General features: G+C 44.2%; 1 long non-coding RNA gene across 3 annotated transcripts in view; it reads left to right on the top strand.

Moving 5' to 3' along the window:
- The window catches only part of LOC135323415 (uncharacterized), a 225301-nt gene that overhangs the window by 2249 nt on the left and 206982 nt on the right, over positions 1–16070 (top strand). For all 3 annotated transcript variants that reach the window (XR_010385021.1, XR_010385019.1, XR_010385020.1), the window contains exon 2: positions 1791–1872. This is a non-coding gene — a long non-coding RNA (uncharacterized LOC135323415). The remainder of the gene's footprint in view (positions 1–1790; positions 1873–16070) is intronic.

The raw sequence follows: 16070 nt of genomic DNA, 5'->3' as shown, positions 1-16070 counted from the left end.
TTTTTAAGGAACTGCCAAACTATTCCATGGCAGCTGCACCATTTTACATCCCCACCAGCAATGTATGAGCGTTCCAACTGTTCCACATCCTCACCAACATTTGTTATTTTGCGTTTTCAGTTGTAACCATCCTCATGGATGTGAACTGGTATCTCATTGTGGTTTTGATTTACATTTCCATAACGACTCACGATGTTTAGCACCTTTCATGTGCTTATTGACCACATGTACGTATTTTTGGAGAAATGTCTATTTAAATCCTTTGCCCATTTGAAAATTGGGTTTTCTTTTTGTTGTTGAATTGTAAAAGTTCTTGTTATATTCTGGACACTAGACCCTTATCAGATATATAGATTTCGAATATTTTCTCATTCTGTCAGTTGTCTTTTCGCTTTCTTGATAGTGTCCTTTGATGCACAAAAAAATCCTTTTACTTTTGATGAAGTATAATTTAATTTTTTCTTTGTGCTTTAGGTGTCATATTTCCTCATTCTTTTTTTTTTTTTTAATATAACTTCATTGTATTCCACTGTGTGACTGGACCATAATTCATTTAACTACTTGTTTATTGATGGGCACTTGGGTTATTTCCTATCTTTAGATGTTATACTACTGGACACACTATTGATGTGAAATTACTGTGACAACTGTTAACTGTGTTGAATGACCATCATTAAAAAGTCCAGAACCAATCACTGCTGGAGAGGGTGTGAAGAAAAAAGAACCCTCCTACACTGTTGGTGGGGATGTAGTTTGGTGTAGCCATTACAGAAAACAGTATGGAGATTCCTTAAAAAACTACAAATAGACTTACCATATGCTCTAGCAATCCCACTCCTGGGCATATACCCGGAGGGAACTCCAACTTGAAAAGATACATGCACCCCAGTGTTCATAGCAGCACTATTTACAATAGCCAGGACTTGGAAACAACCTAAATGTGCATTGACAGATGACTGGATAAAGCAGTTGTGGTATATATATACAATGGAATACTACTCAGCCATAAAAATAAAAATAACGCCATTTGCAGCAATGTAGATGGGTCTGGAGATCATCATTCTATGTGAAGTAAGCCAGAAAGAGAAAGAAAAATACCATATGATATCACTTATACGTGGAATCAAAAAAAAGAAGACCCGAATGAACTTACTTACGAAAACAAACAGATTCACAGAGGAAACAATCTTATGGGGGAAGGGGGATGGGAAGGGGTAAATTGGGAATTTGAAATTTGCAGATACTAACTACTATATATAAAGTAGATAAACGACAAGCTTGTACTGCATAGCACAGGGAACTATATTCAATATCTTGTAGTAACCTATAATGAAAAAATATCAAAAGGAGTATATGTGTATATATGGATGACTGAAACATTATGCTGTACACCGGAAACTGATACTGTAAACTGACACTGAACATTGTAAACTGATTATACTTAAAAAAAAGCGTTAACTACTTTGTTATTTTTGTAGATACAGACAAACCTATCAGTAGGTAGGTAGGTAGATATTGCCATTGGAATCATATACTAATTTATACTCCCATCAGCTGTGTTCAAGAGTACCTGTTTCCCACAGCCTTGCCAATAAAGTGTGGCTGATAAGTAAAACTAAAATTTCAGTCCTTCAGTTACTAAGCACATTTCAAGTATTCAACAGTCATATGTGGCTGATGGCCAATGAATTAGACAGTGCAGATATAGAACATTTCTACCACCGCAGAAAGTTCTATTGGGCAATTCTGATAAAGGATTGTACAGTGACCTTGACTTTGCATTTTAATAGGATCCCTGGGCTACGTGTGGGAGACGGACTCAGAGACTGTGCAGCGGCAGGAGACCAGAGGGAGGTGACTGCAGTTGTCCAGGTAGGAGCGGATGGTCAGGCCACGGTGACTGCGGAGGTGGGAGAGATGGTGGATTTCGGATGCATTTTTAAGGTGGAGCAGCCAGGACTTAATGTTTGATGGAATGTGGGGTGAGGGAAAGAGAAGTCGAGGATGGCTCCCAGGTTTCTGGCCTGAACCACTGGAAGGATGGAGGTGCCGTTGACTGAGCTGGGGAAGAACAAGATGGGAGCAGGTTTGGGGAGGGGGAGGTCAGGAGTTCTGCTTTGGGTCTGCTACATGTGGGATGTCAAGTAGAGATGTCAAGCGGGCTTCAAGTTTTTCTGGTGTAGAGAATGACATGTGATTTTGCTTGTCAAACCAGAGGAAAGACAGAAAGGAGGAGGCGGAATTACACACTAAAATGGGGGTGACGGCCAAGGGCAGCGATGGGCAGTGGAAGGAGCCTGACCTTTGATGCTTGGAGTCTCACAGCTGTGTTTCTGAGCCAATGTGGGTCTATTTTCCTTCCAGAAATGGAAAGAATGATGCTTCTTAGTCTCGTTGTCAGGTTCACAGTGAGCACAGTGACAGGTGCAGTACCTGGCAGGCAGGAGAACCTGCAGAAATGTTTGTTATCTCCCCTGTCTGTTACACTTGACTGTGAACGTGGTAGGGTGAGATCCACATCCTTAGCTGACAGTTAAGGCCCTGCTGACTCTCCAGCCTCATCTCCTGACATCTCCCACTGTCATCCTGCCAAACCTTTCCCCAAATGTACCTGCTTTCTGGTGTGCGCTCTCCCCAGAGTCAGGTGGCTGGTCCCTTCTCCTTCAATTCTCTGTTCTCTGGCTCCTCCTAGAGTTGAGACTCAGGCTGCAAAGCTGCCTGACATGGACATGCCCCAAGGTGTCAGCCACAGCGTTGGGGGACGGATCCCCCATGACTTGCTGCAAGTCATGTTGAGCTGGACTGCCCCATTCATTTATTCACCAAATCTTTACTGAGACCTGCTGTGGGCCAGATGCTGTGTAAAATGCTGGCCATAGAGTAGTGGTCCCTGCCGTCCCAGTTGCAAGAGGGACCGATAATAAATAGGTAAAAAAACAATCTAATGTTAGGCCGGGACAGATGGTGTGGAGACATGAAGCAGGATGGAGAGATGGGTGGAGGATGATAGGGAGTGCTTCATTAGATGGAGAGACAGGAGGGAGTGATCACCATGGGTTTGGGGCAGTAATACGTGGTCAGCAATAATGACCGGCATCTACTGAGCGCTTTCTGTGTACCAGGTCCCGTTATAGCCTCATTAAGTCTTCACATCATTCCTCCAAACAGTTGCTTAAAACAACCGTTTTGATTTATGACTGCTTACAGCTCCGTGGATTGGCTGATGGTTCCACTGCTGGTTTCACCTGGTCTCACTCATGCAGCGTCATTCAGCTTCCAGCTGTGCTGGAAGGTCCACAGTGACCTCATTCATACGTCCAGCAGTGGGTGCTGCTTGTTGACTGGGGCCTCTCATCTTCCAGAAGGCTAGACTGGCTTCTTTCCATGGTGTTCTTGGGGCAGTATCCAAGAGTCCCAGGGTTGGATATCTTATAAATCACTTCCTTGCATTTTATTCATTTAAACAAATAAAAAATCAGCCTGGAGCCTCCTTGTTTCTCATGGGTTCCCTTGCATCACATGCCTATTGCTGGACCAGTCACTGGCAAGGGAGATAAGATCCTCTTTAGACCCATCAGCCTTTCCAAGGATCTGGAGATGGGGGTCACTTCCTTGAGGCACCTGGGCTACCTGGAGGAGGCGTGGCCATCTGAACAAAACTGGGGCCCTGTAGGGGCTATTACTGACCCCTGTTAATGTTGGGTGGAATTCCTTTCTGGGCATTTGACAGATGCAAATAAATGCAAAGAGAACCTTTTCTGGGATATTCTTGGGACTGTAACCTGAATGGGGCCTGGATTCTGGGCACAGGCATGCATCCTTTTTCTGGGAGCGGGTTTCAACAGATTGAAACCATGTTTTAAAAACTAGAATAAAACATAGGTGATTTAAAAAACCCTCTTAAAACAATAATGTCTAAAAAATAATTTCAAATTTACAGAAAAGTTGCAAGAATAGTACAGTAAACTTCCCTATCTCCTTCACTTAGAGCCCTCCATTGTCAACACTTTGCTACACTTGTCTTATCATTCCTTCTCTGTTTTTGTAATTTTTCGGAACCATTTGAGAGGCAGTTACAGACATAATTTTTTTTTTTTTACTTCTAATTACTTTAGTGTGCATCTTCTAAGAACAAGGACAGTCTCTTACAAGACCACTGTATAGTTTTCAAAATCAGGAAATTTAAAGCTGATACAATGTTATAATATCATTCTTATTGTACATATTCAAATCCCATTGTTATTCCAATAACGACCTGAAATCCTTATTCTTAAACTAGCGACTACCAAGGTCATGGACCCCTTCCAAAGAGATAGGACATTCACCCTGCCCAAAGAGGAGAAAATCAGTAACATCCACAAATCTGCTTAAAGAATCTGTGCTTAGAAATCCTACTTGCAGGCTCTGTACAGTGAGACCAGTGATTCTCAACTGGGGATGACTGTGACCCCTAGGGAACATTTGGTGATGTCTGGAGGCTTTTTCGTTATCGCAGCTGAGGGTGGTGATATGCTACTGGCATCTTGTGTGTAGAGGCCAGGGATGCTGTCAAACATTCTACCATGCACAGAACAGCTCCTGCTACAGAGAATTCTCTAGTCCAAAATATCAGTGGTGCTAAGGTTGAGAAACTGTGATCTATAAGTAAATTGGGGAGAGATGCCTTCCTCTGTTGCAATTGGAGCACCCTGTGGATCTACAATTCACCCCAGCAGTTCTTTATCCCCAGCTACCCTGAAAAACCCCACTCCTATAGGCATAGGGAGGCCTGGCCAAGTCTATTTATGATCGCTCCAAACTGGAACCAGCCCCCAAGCCCCATTAGGAGGAAACTGATAAAACAGTGTAGTCATGCTGTGCTCACAGCTCTTCCTTCGACTCTGCTCCTCTGGAAGATGGGGTTAGGGAGATGGGCTTAGAAGGACGCCAGGAATCCTGGGACCAGCTGCTGCTTTATGACTTATGGGCATAACAGCTCTGACTCATGCATGATTGATGCATTGGGATTATGCGTGGACATGTCTCTGGGCTTTTATTGACAGGAGGCTGCCCTGGAATGTCTTTCCACTGGAATCAAGGGCAGGGCCTCTGCTGAGTCACCTCTGGCCCCTGGGAGTCTGGCTCAGGGTCTGGCTCATTTTAAAAGCAGCTGTCATTTCTTTCCTTTCTTTCTTTTAAAACATGTATCATTTGATGATTTAGACCTGTGCTGTCTAGTACAGTACAAGTGGCTACTGAGCACTTGAAATGTGGCTTGTCTGCACTGAGATGTGCTGTAAGCACAAAATACACATTGGAGTTTGATGCAGCTGCCATTTCCTTAGTGCTAACTGCACACCAGTTCAGTGCTGATTCTCTATCATGACTCTCACAAGCCCCCCATGTGGGATGAGCACACTTGTTCTCCATTTTATAAATGTCTCCATTTTATAAATGAGAAAACTGAGGCCCAGAGAGGTCATGATGCATGGCTAGGAAAGGCAAAGTTGAGATTCAAACTCAAGACGAGTCAACTTCCAAAGCCTGTGCTATTTCCAGTTTGTTACACCTTCTCCCATACATGGTAGGTACTCAGAAAATGTATAGGTGGCAGAGAATGGACAATGTATTCATTAGTAATAGAATCCTGAGTTTTAGAAGACAACGTGGTGGTTGCACAGGTATGTTAGCTAGTGACTATTGTTCCCAGCCTCTCTTGCATCAGTGTAGGACATGTGACTAATTCCAGCCAATAGAATGAGAGTGGAAGTGGCACAAAATATTCTGGTTTGTGCCCTTAAAGAGGCTGACCTTTACTTTCTTTTTTAAAACTTCCAACTGGCAGGAGTGTAGATGTGATGGCAGTGCTAGAGCAGCCATCTTAGACCATGAGATGGAAACTGCTGTTTGAAGATAGAAGAGTTATAAGATAGAAAGAGTCTGGATCCCTGATACCATAAAGTTACCATCCAACTCTGGACTGCTTTCATTCAGATTGATGTGAAAGGGGAAAAGAAACTATTTTCTTGTCTGGAAGACATTTATTATTTGAGTCATTCTTGCAGCATTGAGCCTGTATTTCACCAACTCATTTGTTAAATGAACAAATGGATGATTGAAAAGATGAAAAGAGTAGTCAGATCCAGGCCACAAACGTAAAAATGCACAAAGACGGCATTTGAGCCTAGGTGGAAGCACCTTCCAAGTGCACTGGAAAAATTCATGGCCAGTGGAGACAGACTCAAACCTGGCCCTTGTATTAGCTTACTGTGTGCCCCTGGAGAACCCACATGCCCTCTCTGTGCCTCACATTCCTTGGTTGTAAACCAGTCTTAGCAAGTTTGTGGAATCTACATAACTTAAAGTTCTTCATTGATCTGTGCAATTCCGTTTCTAGGAATCCATTCTCAGAGAAATTTTCACCTCATAGCCCATGAACACAGTTTCAAGGATGCAGCTGCAGATTGGCTTGTGGACCCAAAACTGGAAAGTATCCTTAAAGGTGATTAAATAAACTCTGGCAGGTTCATGCTCTGGAGTGCTGGACCTCCGACTGGGGCCTTGAGGAATTCTCTAGTGACACCTGCTGGCAAAAATGATACTGCAGCTCAGCTCAGTGAGGAGTTGGGAATTTCCAGAACTAGAGTTTCAGGGTAGCTGTGAAGGTAATTTGGGAGGCCACAGAGCAGGGAGAGATTTAGAAACAAAGGCAGGGCTAGGAGGTTGGCCTGGGTTCAAATTCCAGCTTCACTACCTACTAACTGGGTGAGCTTGGGCAGATTTGGGACTTTCTCTAAGCCTTAGTTTCTTCAATGAAATGAGGATCCTAGGGCCTACCGTACAGATGCCTGGTGAGGATATGATGAGAGAGTTCTTTAATTTGATTCCTTATTGAGCCAACATTAAGGACCTATGATGAATGTCATCCAGGCACTAAAATACACCAAGACCTGGGTCCTGCCCTCATAGAGTCTAGTTGGGGGAAGACTATAAAAAATAAACACACATATAGGATACTTTCAGGTATTGATAACGCTGTAAAGGAAAATAAGGCAGGGTGTGGATCTGTGTGGGTGGAGGCATTATTACAAATAAGGTGCTCTGGGGGAGCATCTCTGGGGAGGTTTGAGCAGAAGCTTGAAGGCAGTGCATCTGTGTATAGAGAGGACATACAAAATGCCAGTGGAAGAGCCTGGTCCATAATTTGTTTTTCCATAATTTTTAAAAATGGAGGTGGTGGGGGTTAAACCCAGGACCTTGTGCATGCTAAGCATGTGCTCTGCCACTGAGCTATACCCACCCACCAAGCCTGATTCCTTATAAATGCTCCGTATGTGGTGGACTGCTGTCTTATGGCACAGAGGAAAGGAGTTGAAGGGAAGATTGGAATCCATTTTCCAGGGTCTGAGGCATTCACAGGAAGTGAGAGATTGTTCCCTGGGGCTTGGCAGGCGAAACGTCTTGGACCTGAGCTGACCCAGCTCTGGGTGGCCTTAGGGAAATCACTGTCTGGGCCTCCATTTCTTCATTTGGAAAACAGGACTGATAATGCCCACCGTGTGAGATTGGGAGTCATCAAGGGCCGAAATGTGCCCCCTCACTCCCATTCATATGTTGAAGTCTTGGCCCTCAGGCATCTCAAAATGTGACTGTATTTGGAGTTGAGGTCTTTAAAGAGATGACTAAGTTACAGTGAGGTCATCAGGACGGGTCCTAATCCAACATGACTGGTGTCCTTATGAGAAGAGGGGATCAGGGCACAGATGCACAAGGGACGAGGATGAGGACACAGGGAGAAGGCAGCCATCTACGAGTCAAGGAGAGAGGTCTTGGAAGAAACCAACCCTGTGGACACCTTAATCTCAGACTTCTAGTCTCCAGGACTGTGAGACAATAAATTTCTGTGGTTGAAACCACCCAGTCTGTGGTTCTTTGTTATGACAGCCTGAGCAAACTAATGCAGGATGATGTGTGAATACAGACAGGCATACGGGAGGTCCTTGACAGAGGCTGATTTCCTTGGCCCAGAGCCACACGGAGCCTCGCAGCCTGACTTGTGAACCTTGGCATCTCTGTGGACCCCGCGGCCTTGGGATTGCTGTGGTTACTCTGCAGCCTGGCCCACACCGGGCCTGGGCTTGGCCCCACCTTGGGAACTCAGCCCACTTAATTTCTGCCCTCCTCTCTGGTTCGTTAATCAGTCAATCCACAAACTTAGCATGGACCACTGTGGCCATTCTGTGAATTATGGCATCACTGTTGTGTCAGCAAAGGTCCAGTTTTGGAAAACGGAGACCATTTTAGTCATTACAAACAGAAGGAATGGAACACAGGAAATTGCCTATACAGATGATGGAAGAGCCGAGATGCCAAAAGGGCAGGATGAGGCACCACACGATGAGCTTTAGTGGAGGCTAGAGGGACAGAAGCAGGGTGTGGTATCACTAGATCCCAGAAACCAAGGCTAGAACCATGGTGGGGACTGCCTCGTGGGCACTGGGACCAGGAAGAGAGGGCCTGTTGGGGAGGGACTGGTCCTCTTTGCCCCCAGATTGCTGATCTGCCCTTCCCCTGTTCTGCTCTGCGTTACAGAGGGGCTGACCTCTGCAGGCTGCATTTCCCAGGCTCCAGGTCAGCTGACCTCCCATTGGCCAATAGGAGGTCCTGGTGGGAGATGGGAAGCTTGAGGAAGGGAGAAGCCAGAGTATTTTTCCTTCTCTCCTTACACCTCGGGCTGCATCTCCATCAACAGCCAAGTCTCTTCCATGGCTCCAGCTCCTGCGGGACAGTCGCTGTGTTTCCAGCTTTGCTGAGTGACCACAGGCCCTGGGCTACTGTAACGATACCTGATACCTCCTCCCTCTGTCCGTCAGAGGCAATGGCTTTCTGCTGCTGCTAATTCTGAGTTTCTTCACAGTCCCTTGGTTGGCTTCTGGGCTCCTCTATCATCTTTGTAACCCATTCCTTGCTGGAAAGTCTGTTTAAATACTCAGTGGTTTCCTTTCCTGATATGAGTGGTTTCCTTTCTTGACATGAAAGCAGACTGGCAAGTGGCCAGCCCAGCAGGCCTTTCCAGCCCTTACCCACTTCTTACAGATAAGAACCCGGCAGACTATAGATGAGAGAGGCAGCTGGGTGCTGGGGCTCAAAGGGTGGCCCTAGAGTCAGATAAGCCTTGTTTCGTCCTACTTCTGTCATTTGTCAGCTCTGTCAACTTCATCAAGTCACTTTCCCTCCCTGAGGCCTCAGTTTCCTCACCTGTCATGTGGGGATGCGGAATGTACCCATCGACACTGGGCTGTTTTGAGGATTTGATGAGATGTGGCAGGAAAAGAACTTAGCCAGAACCTTACAAAAGAATAGTAAAGAGGAGACTTACCCATCAGCAGCCAAAAGACATATGCTATTGTATTAAAAAACAGCGAGGGTGCTGGTGCAAGGAGAAACAGACTGACAAGGCAGAGCGGTGACAGTGGAGCGGTCGGTAGGTATATGAGAACCAGAGACACAATAAAGGCAGCCTCATTGCCCAGTGGGGAAATGAGAGATTGTTCAGAAGATGGTGCTGGGAAAGTGGCCCCAAATAAAACTGGATCTTTAATTCAAACTGAAAACAAAGGTGGATTCTAGGTAGATTAAAGACTTAACATGGAGTGCAAAATTATAAAATTAGTAGAAGTTACATATATGCAATGGAATACTATTCAGCCATGAAAAGGAATGAAATTCTGACACAGGCTACAATATGGATGGATTTTGAAAACTTTATGCTGAGTGAAATAAGCCAGACACAGAAGGACAAATATTGTGATTCCACTTATGAGGTACCTAGAATAGGCAAATTCATAGAGACAGAAAGTAGAATGGTGGTTATCAGAAGCTAGAGGGAGGCGGGATGGGGAGTTACTCTTTAATGGGTACTGAGTTTATACTGGGGATGATGCAAACTTTTGGATATAGATAGTGGTGATGGGTGTAAGGCATTGTGAATATAACACCACCGAATTGTACAAATTCCATAAAACCACTTAATTACAAATGGTTAAAATGATAAATATTATGTTATATATTTTGTACCACAAAAGGTCATACCCTCACCCCCAAAATTAGTAGGAGAAAAGTCAGGAAGTATCTTTATACCTAGAGGTGAGGAAGGACATCTTACAACAAATTACAAAAGCACAAGCATAAAAAACCCAATTCAAAAATGGGCAGACGACTTGAATAGGCATTTCTCCAAGGAAGATTTTCAAATGGCCAAAAAGCACATGAAAAGATGCTCAATATCATTAATCATTAGGAAAATGCAAATCAAAAGCATAACAAGTTACCACTTCACAGCCATTAGGATGGCTGTTATTAAAAATACACATGCACACACATACACATGCAACAGAAAATAACAGGTATTTGTGAGGATGTGGAGAAATTGGAACCCCAGTGCATTGCTGTAGGGAATACAAAATGGTGCAGCTGATAAGGAAAACAGTTTGGCAGTTCCTCAAATAGTTAAACATAGAATTACCATATGGTCCCCAATTTCACTTCTAGCTAAATACACAAAACAATGGAAAACAGGGACTCAAATAGATACTTGTACACCCCTGTGCATGGCAGCATCTTCACAACAGCCAAAAGGTGAAAACAACCCAAACATCCATTGAAGGGTGAATGGATACCCCAAATGTGGCATATACACAGGGTAGGATATTACTCTGAACAAGGAACGAAGTTTCGACACATACAACAGCATGGACGGAGCTTGAAAACGTTACACTAAGGGGAATAAACCAGTCTCAAAAGGAAAAATACTGTATACTTTCACTCACACTCCTGCAAATAAGCAACAACAGAAAAGACAGCAACTCCAGTGGAAAAAGGGCAACGGATGCAAAGAGCAATTTACAGAAGAGAAAAACCACAAGCTTGGGAAGAAGGCTCAGACTCACTAGTCATAGGAAATGCGAAAGGAAACAACTAGGAGCCATCTCTTTACAGCTATTGGACTGGTAAAAATTAAAGTTGGACATAATAACCTATAGTGGAGAAGAATATGAAAAAGAATATGTGTGTATAACTGAATCTCACTATGCTGTACACTGGAAACTAACACAATATTGTAAATCAACTACACGTCAATTAAAAAAAAAAAAGGTGGGCAGCACCCAGATTTTCTCTACTGAAAGGAACCAGGGCTGGGGCAAGAAAAGTAGAAATTGAGCCTGGAACATCTTGTTGTGCCAGAAAATAAGGACACGCTCCAAGAATGATGGGGACATGGTAAAATGACACAGGAGCCAGCTGAAAGGGGCCAATTTGAGCAACGCGATAAATAATGGTAGTAATGGATTTATAACCCATGAAATAAAATAAAATCCACGAGTTCATATGGATATAAATGAATAAGCGAAAAAATAGGGGTATGGTGACTTTAAGATACAGCCACCAAATCTTTGACACTGTTCAAGAAGTGGAATCGAATTCACTTCCTTTGGAGTAGGGGCTGACCTCGGTGATTTGATTCTGATAAATGGAATGTGGCAGAAGGGATGCTGCGTCCCCAAACTAGGTAATAAAAAGCATTGTGCTCTATCTACCCTTGCTCTCTCCCTCTCTCAGATCACTCTCTCTGGGGGAAGACAGTTCCATGTCACGGAGACACTAATCAGCCCTGTAAAGAGGCCACGTGCTGGGGAGCTGAGCCCGCCCACAACAGCCATGTAAGAGCGGCATCTTGGACGTAGATCCTTCAGTACTGAACTGTCAGCTGTGATACCTGCTAGCCACGTAGGGCTGTTAAGCACCTGCAGTGCGGCTGGTCCAAATTGGAATGTGCTGTGTTAAACACACATTGAATTTCAAAGACAACATGAAAAAAATGTCAAGTATCTTATGAATAATTTTTGATATTGAGAACATGTTGAAATGAGAAGATTTTAGATATACTGGATTTGATAAATTTTATTACGAAACTGAATTCCACATGTATCTTTTTCTACTTTATAAACTGCAGCTACTAGAAGATTAAACATTAAACATGTGGTTCCCATTTATGGCCCACATTCTTTCTACTGGACGTTGATGCTCCAGCCCCAGCTGGGCTTTTAGATCATTGTAGCACCACCAACGTCTTGATTGCAACCTTCTGAGAGATTCTAAGGCAGAACCTTCCAGTCATACGGAGGAATTCCTGACTCACAAAAAGTGAGAAAAGGAATGATTATTTTAAATTGCTAAGTTTGGGGATCATTTATTACATGGCAATAGATTGATTGATTTAGGCAAGCATCACAAATGGAAGTTCAAATTAGTGAAATTGTGAAAAATTAGTGAAAGCTGGCAGAATAACAGGCTATTTAAGTAGTGTAAAAATATCTCCCCATAAGATACTTGTTACAAAGAGAAAATACAGTAACTTGAGTGGTGAAACCTGACAGACACTCGACCGAGGGATCAATATTAACATCACCAGTAATGGAACAAACGGCTCTGAGGCGCCCCCTGGTGGGCAGTTCTGAGAAGGACACACCACCACTTGGGTGGTTCCTGACAAAGGTGCACAGCCTGGGTCCAACCACGAGGAAACTTCAGACAGAGCCACAGGAAGGACTTTCTATAAAATAACTGGTCTGTCCTTTGCAAAAGTGTCAAGATCATGACTTTTTAAAAAAGACAGATTGAGGAACTGTTCTCAATTAAAGGAGACCAAAGAGATAGGGCAACAAAATGGCAAAGTAATTTGCAGACAGCAGTTCACCTCACCCCTAAACACTTCAGCATGCACACCAGGAGCTAGAGTTCAATATTTGTTTCTCTGTCTGTGAAACTGACATTCGGCGAAATGCACAAATCTTAGGTGTATTTTAGATTATTTTTGACAAGTGCGTCTACCTGTGTTATCCAAACACTTTCCAAGATACAGAACACGAAGTGGGCTGAATTGTGTCCTTCCAAAAGATACCTTCAAATCCTAACCCTTGGTACTTGTGGGTGTGGCCTTATTTGGAGATAGGGTCTTGCAGGTATAACCAGGTGAAGATGAGCTCATACTGAATTAGGATGGGCTCTAAATCCATTGACTGGTGTCTTTGTAAGAGAAAGGAGATTTGGATGCAACACACCTATGGGGAAGAAGTCCACCTGAAGGCAGAGGCAGAGGCTGGAGTGATGCAGCTCCAAGCCAAGAAATACTACAGATTGCTGGCAACCACCAGCAGGAAGAAGCAAGGAGGGGTTCTTCTCGAGAGACTTCAGAGGGAGCATGGCCTTGATTTCAGACTTCTAGCTTCCAGAGCTGTTGGAGAATAAATGTATGTTGTTTTGAGCCACCTAGGTTGTGGTGCTTTGTTATGACAGCCCTGGGAAACTAATACAGAACATTTACCATCGCCCCAAAAGTGCCCTCGTACTTTCCCACTCAACCCTGCCCACCCCCAGCTTGAGGCAACCACTGTTCTGATATTTTCCATCACAGATTATTGTTGCTCGTTCTAGAGCTTCACAGAAGTGGAATCACACAGGACATGTTCTTTTGTGTCTGGTGCCTTTCACTTGGCACAAGATGATCCAGTCAGGTTTTTGCACCTATGAATGGTTGGCATTTCTATGATTAAAGTCAGTTTGCTTGATGGGGGAGCAAACGGTGAAGTTGAAGAGGAGGGGGATGAGCCATGAGGACGGGAAATTTCTCTTCAAAGCTGGCCCTGGGGTCTCTGACGTCTCAAGTTCACCACCTACACCTGCTTTCTCAGCTCAGAAAGCAGCTGCGCAGGTTGGAGGCTGGGCTCCATCGCCACCTGGTGGTGATTCTAGACAATGCAACCAGAGGTGCCAGCACTGAGCTTGGCTGGGTGGGGAGATTGTGGATCAGGAAAAGTGTGTATTTTCCTGGATTGTGCCCCCAAATCACTGAGCACCTACTCAGCACTTGAATAATTTCTCTCCCTCTGTGTGTGTGGTGTGTGTGTGTGTGTGTGTGCGCGCACGCAGAGATGACCTAGGTTGGGCTGACCTTGATGGGCCCCAGGAGAGGGAAATTACACAAAAGTAAGTCCAGTAGGGGCAAAATAAGTTCCTAGAGGCACACGGTCTAGGGAGCACAGAGGAAGCAGAGAGTAAGTAATCTAACTTGGGTGTTCAGGGAAAGTTTTTCAGGGCATTTCTCAGCTGGTGGCGGAAGGGAAGGGTGTTACAGGCAGAGGGAACAGCAGAAGCAAAGATGTGGAGGCAGGACCATGCCATGAATGGCTTTCTAAACTCAAACAAATAATAATACGGTAATAGATATCCAAAGTCAACATTTTAAAGTGGGTCTTCCTCCTACCTCCCACCTCAAGACCCCAGCCCTCCTCCCGTGATAGACTTACTTTAGGGGCTCCCAGTGAACCACATGCTCTTGTGTAGTCCCCTGCCCTGGCATCTGGGCTGACCAGCAGAAGGAGACAGAAATGGTGATGTGCCAGTTAGGGGCTTAAGTCTAAGAAGGCATAGTATCTTTCACGTCCGTGCTGTTTGAGAAGCCAGCTGCTGGGTAAGGAGTGTAGCTACTGTGGTGGGGAGACCGCCAGGAGAGGCCACCTGGAGAGAACACCAGCAGAGACAGCATGGCCACATGCAGGGGCCACGGAGAAAGCCACACAACAATAACAGCACGTGCAGAGGCCACTTGAAGAGGCCATGTGTGCAGGGAGAAATTGCATAATGGAGAACCAAGAACTAACTGGCAGACACATGCTTTGGCCATTCTTGCCATTCTAGCTGAACTGCCACACACGGGAATGAAGTCCCCTCGGATGTTCCAGCCAGCAGCCAGGCCTGGAGCAAGAGACACGCTACCCCTCTGTGACCTGTCCAAATTCCTGACCTGCAGGATCGGGAGCAAACAAATGGGGTTTGTTTGAAGCCACTAAGTTTTGAGGTGCATTGTTATACAATATTCACATCACCCCGGGCCCTACACTGTTGCCTATTTCTTATGGGCCTTCCAGTGGGAGACTACACCCCAGTACAAACACATGAGTACATTTCCACGTCTTCCCTTATTTATGTAGGTCTTTGCACACCTCACATCCTGGCTTGCACTTCGCCTTTTTCTCTTAGGGATACTCCTTGGAGATGATTCTAGACATGTGCAGTTCAATACAGTAGTCACTAGCCAGAGGAGGCTACTTAAATTTAATTGAAATGGAATAAAATAAAAAAATCATTTCCTCAGTCACACTAGCCACATCTCAAGGGCTCAGTGGCCACACGTGGCCGGAAGCTCCCATATGGCGCAGCACAGATGTAGAATATTCCCATAATCCCAGAAAGCTCTCTGGGACAGTGCTTGTCTAGATCCTTTCCTGGGGAGCTGCCTCATTCTTTTTTAGTAGCTGCAGAGTATTTCCAGAAAATGGCAGCCACAGATGTTATATCACAAGGGTTGCTATTACAGTGTCCATTGGTGCAGGTGTGAGTGTTTCTGTAGTATAAATGCCCAGCATTTCTGGGCCCAGTGACGTTTCCCATTTTGATAGCTATGCCCCAAATACAGCTAGAGGTCGGACCACTTTGCAAAGTCACTAAAAGTATGTAAGCATGCTTTTCCCCCCGAAACTTTCATCAACACTATGTAGAATTCAAAATTAATTTTTTTAAAGCTAATGGCAAAAATTTTCAAGACAAACGTGACTCTACTGGGAAACTGCTCTGCTACATCCTTCTTTCACCTCACAGTGCCATGGGGCATCTCTCCACGCTGACGTAGGGATAGCGACCTTGTCTTTAAAAAAAAAAAGTGTAGAATTCACATAACATAAATTTACTGTCTTAAAAAAATACTTGATTTACAATTATATTGATTGTGAATACAATTACAATATTGTGTTAGTTTCAGGAGTACAGCAAAATGATTCAGTTATATGTATGTTATTTTCCATTATAGATTATTACAAGATATCGAATATGGTTCCCTGTGCTATATAGTAAACCCTTATTGCTTATCTATTTCATGTATAATAGTTTGTATTTGTTAATCCCGTACTCTTACTTTATTCCTCCCCCTACTCTGTTTCCTCTTTGGTAACTACAAGTTTGTCTTCTACGTCTAT

Source organism: Camelus dromedarius, chromosome 18 (assembly GCF_036321535.1).
Source record: "Camelus dromedarius isolate mCamDro1 chromosome 18, mCamDro1.pat, whole genome shotgun sequence".
NCBI lineage: Eukaryota > Metazoa > Chordata > Mammalia > Artiodactyla > Camelidae > Camelus > Camelus dromedarius.
This window is presented reverse-complemented; position numbering and strand designations above follow the sequence as displayed.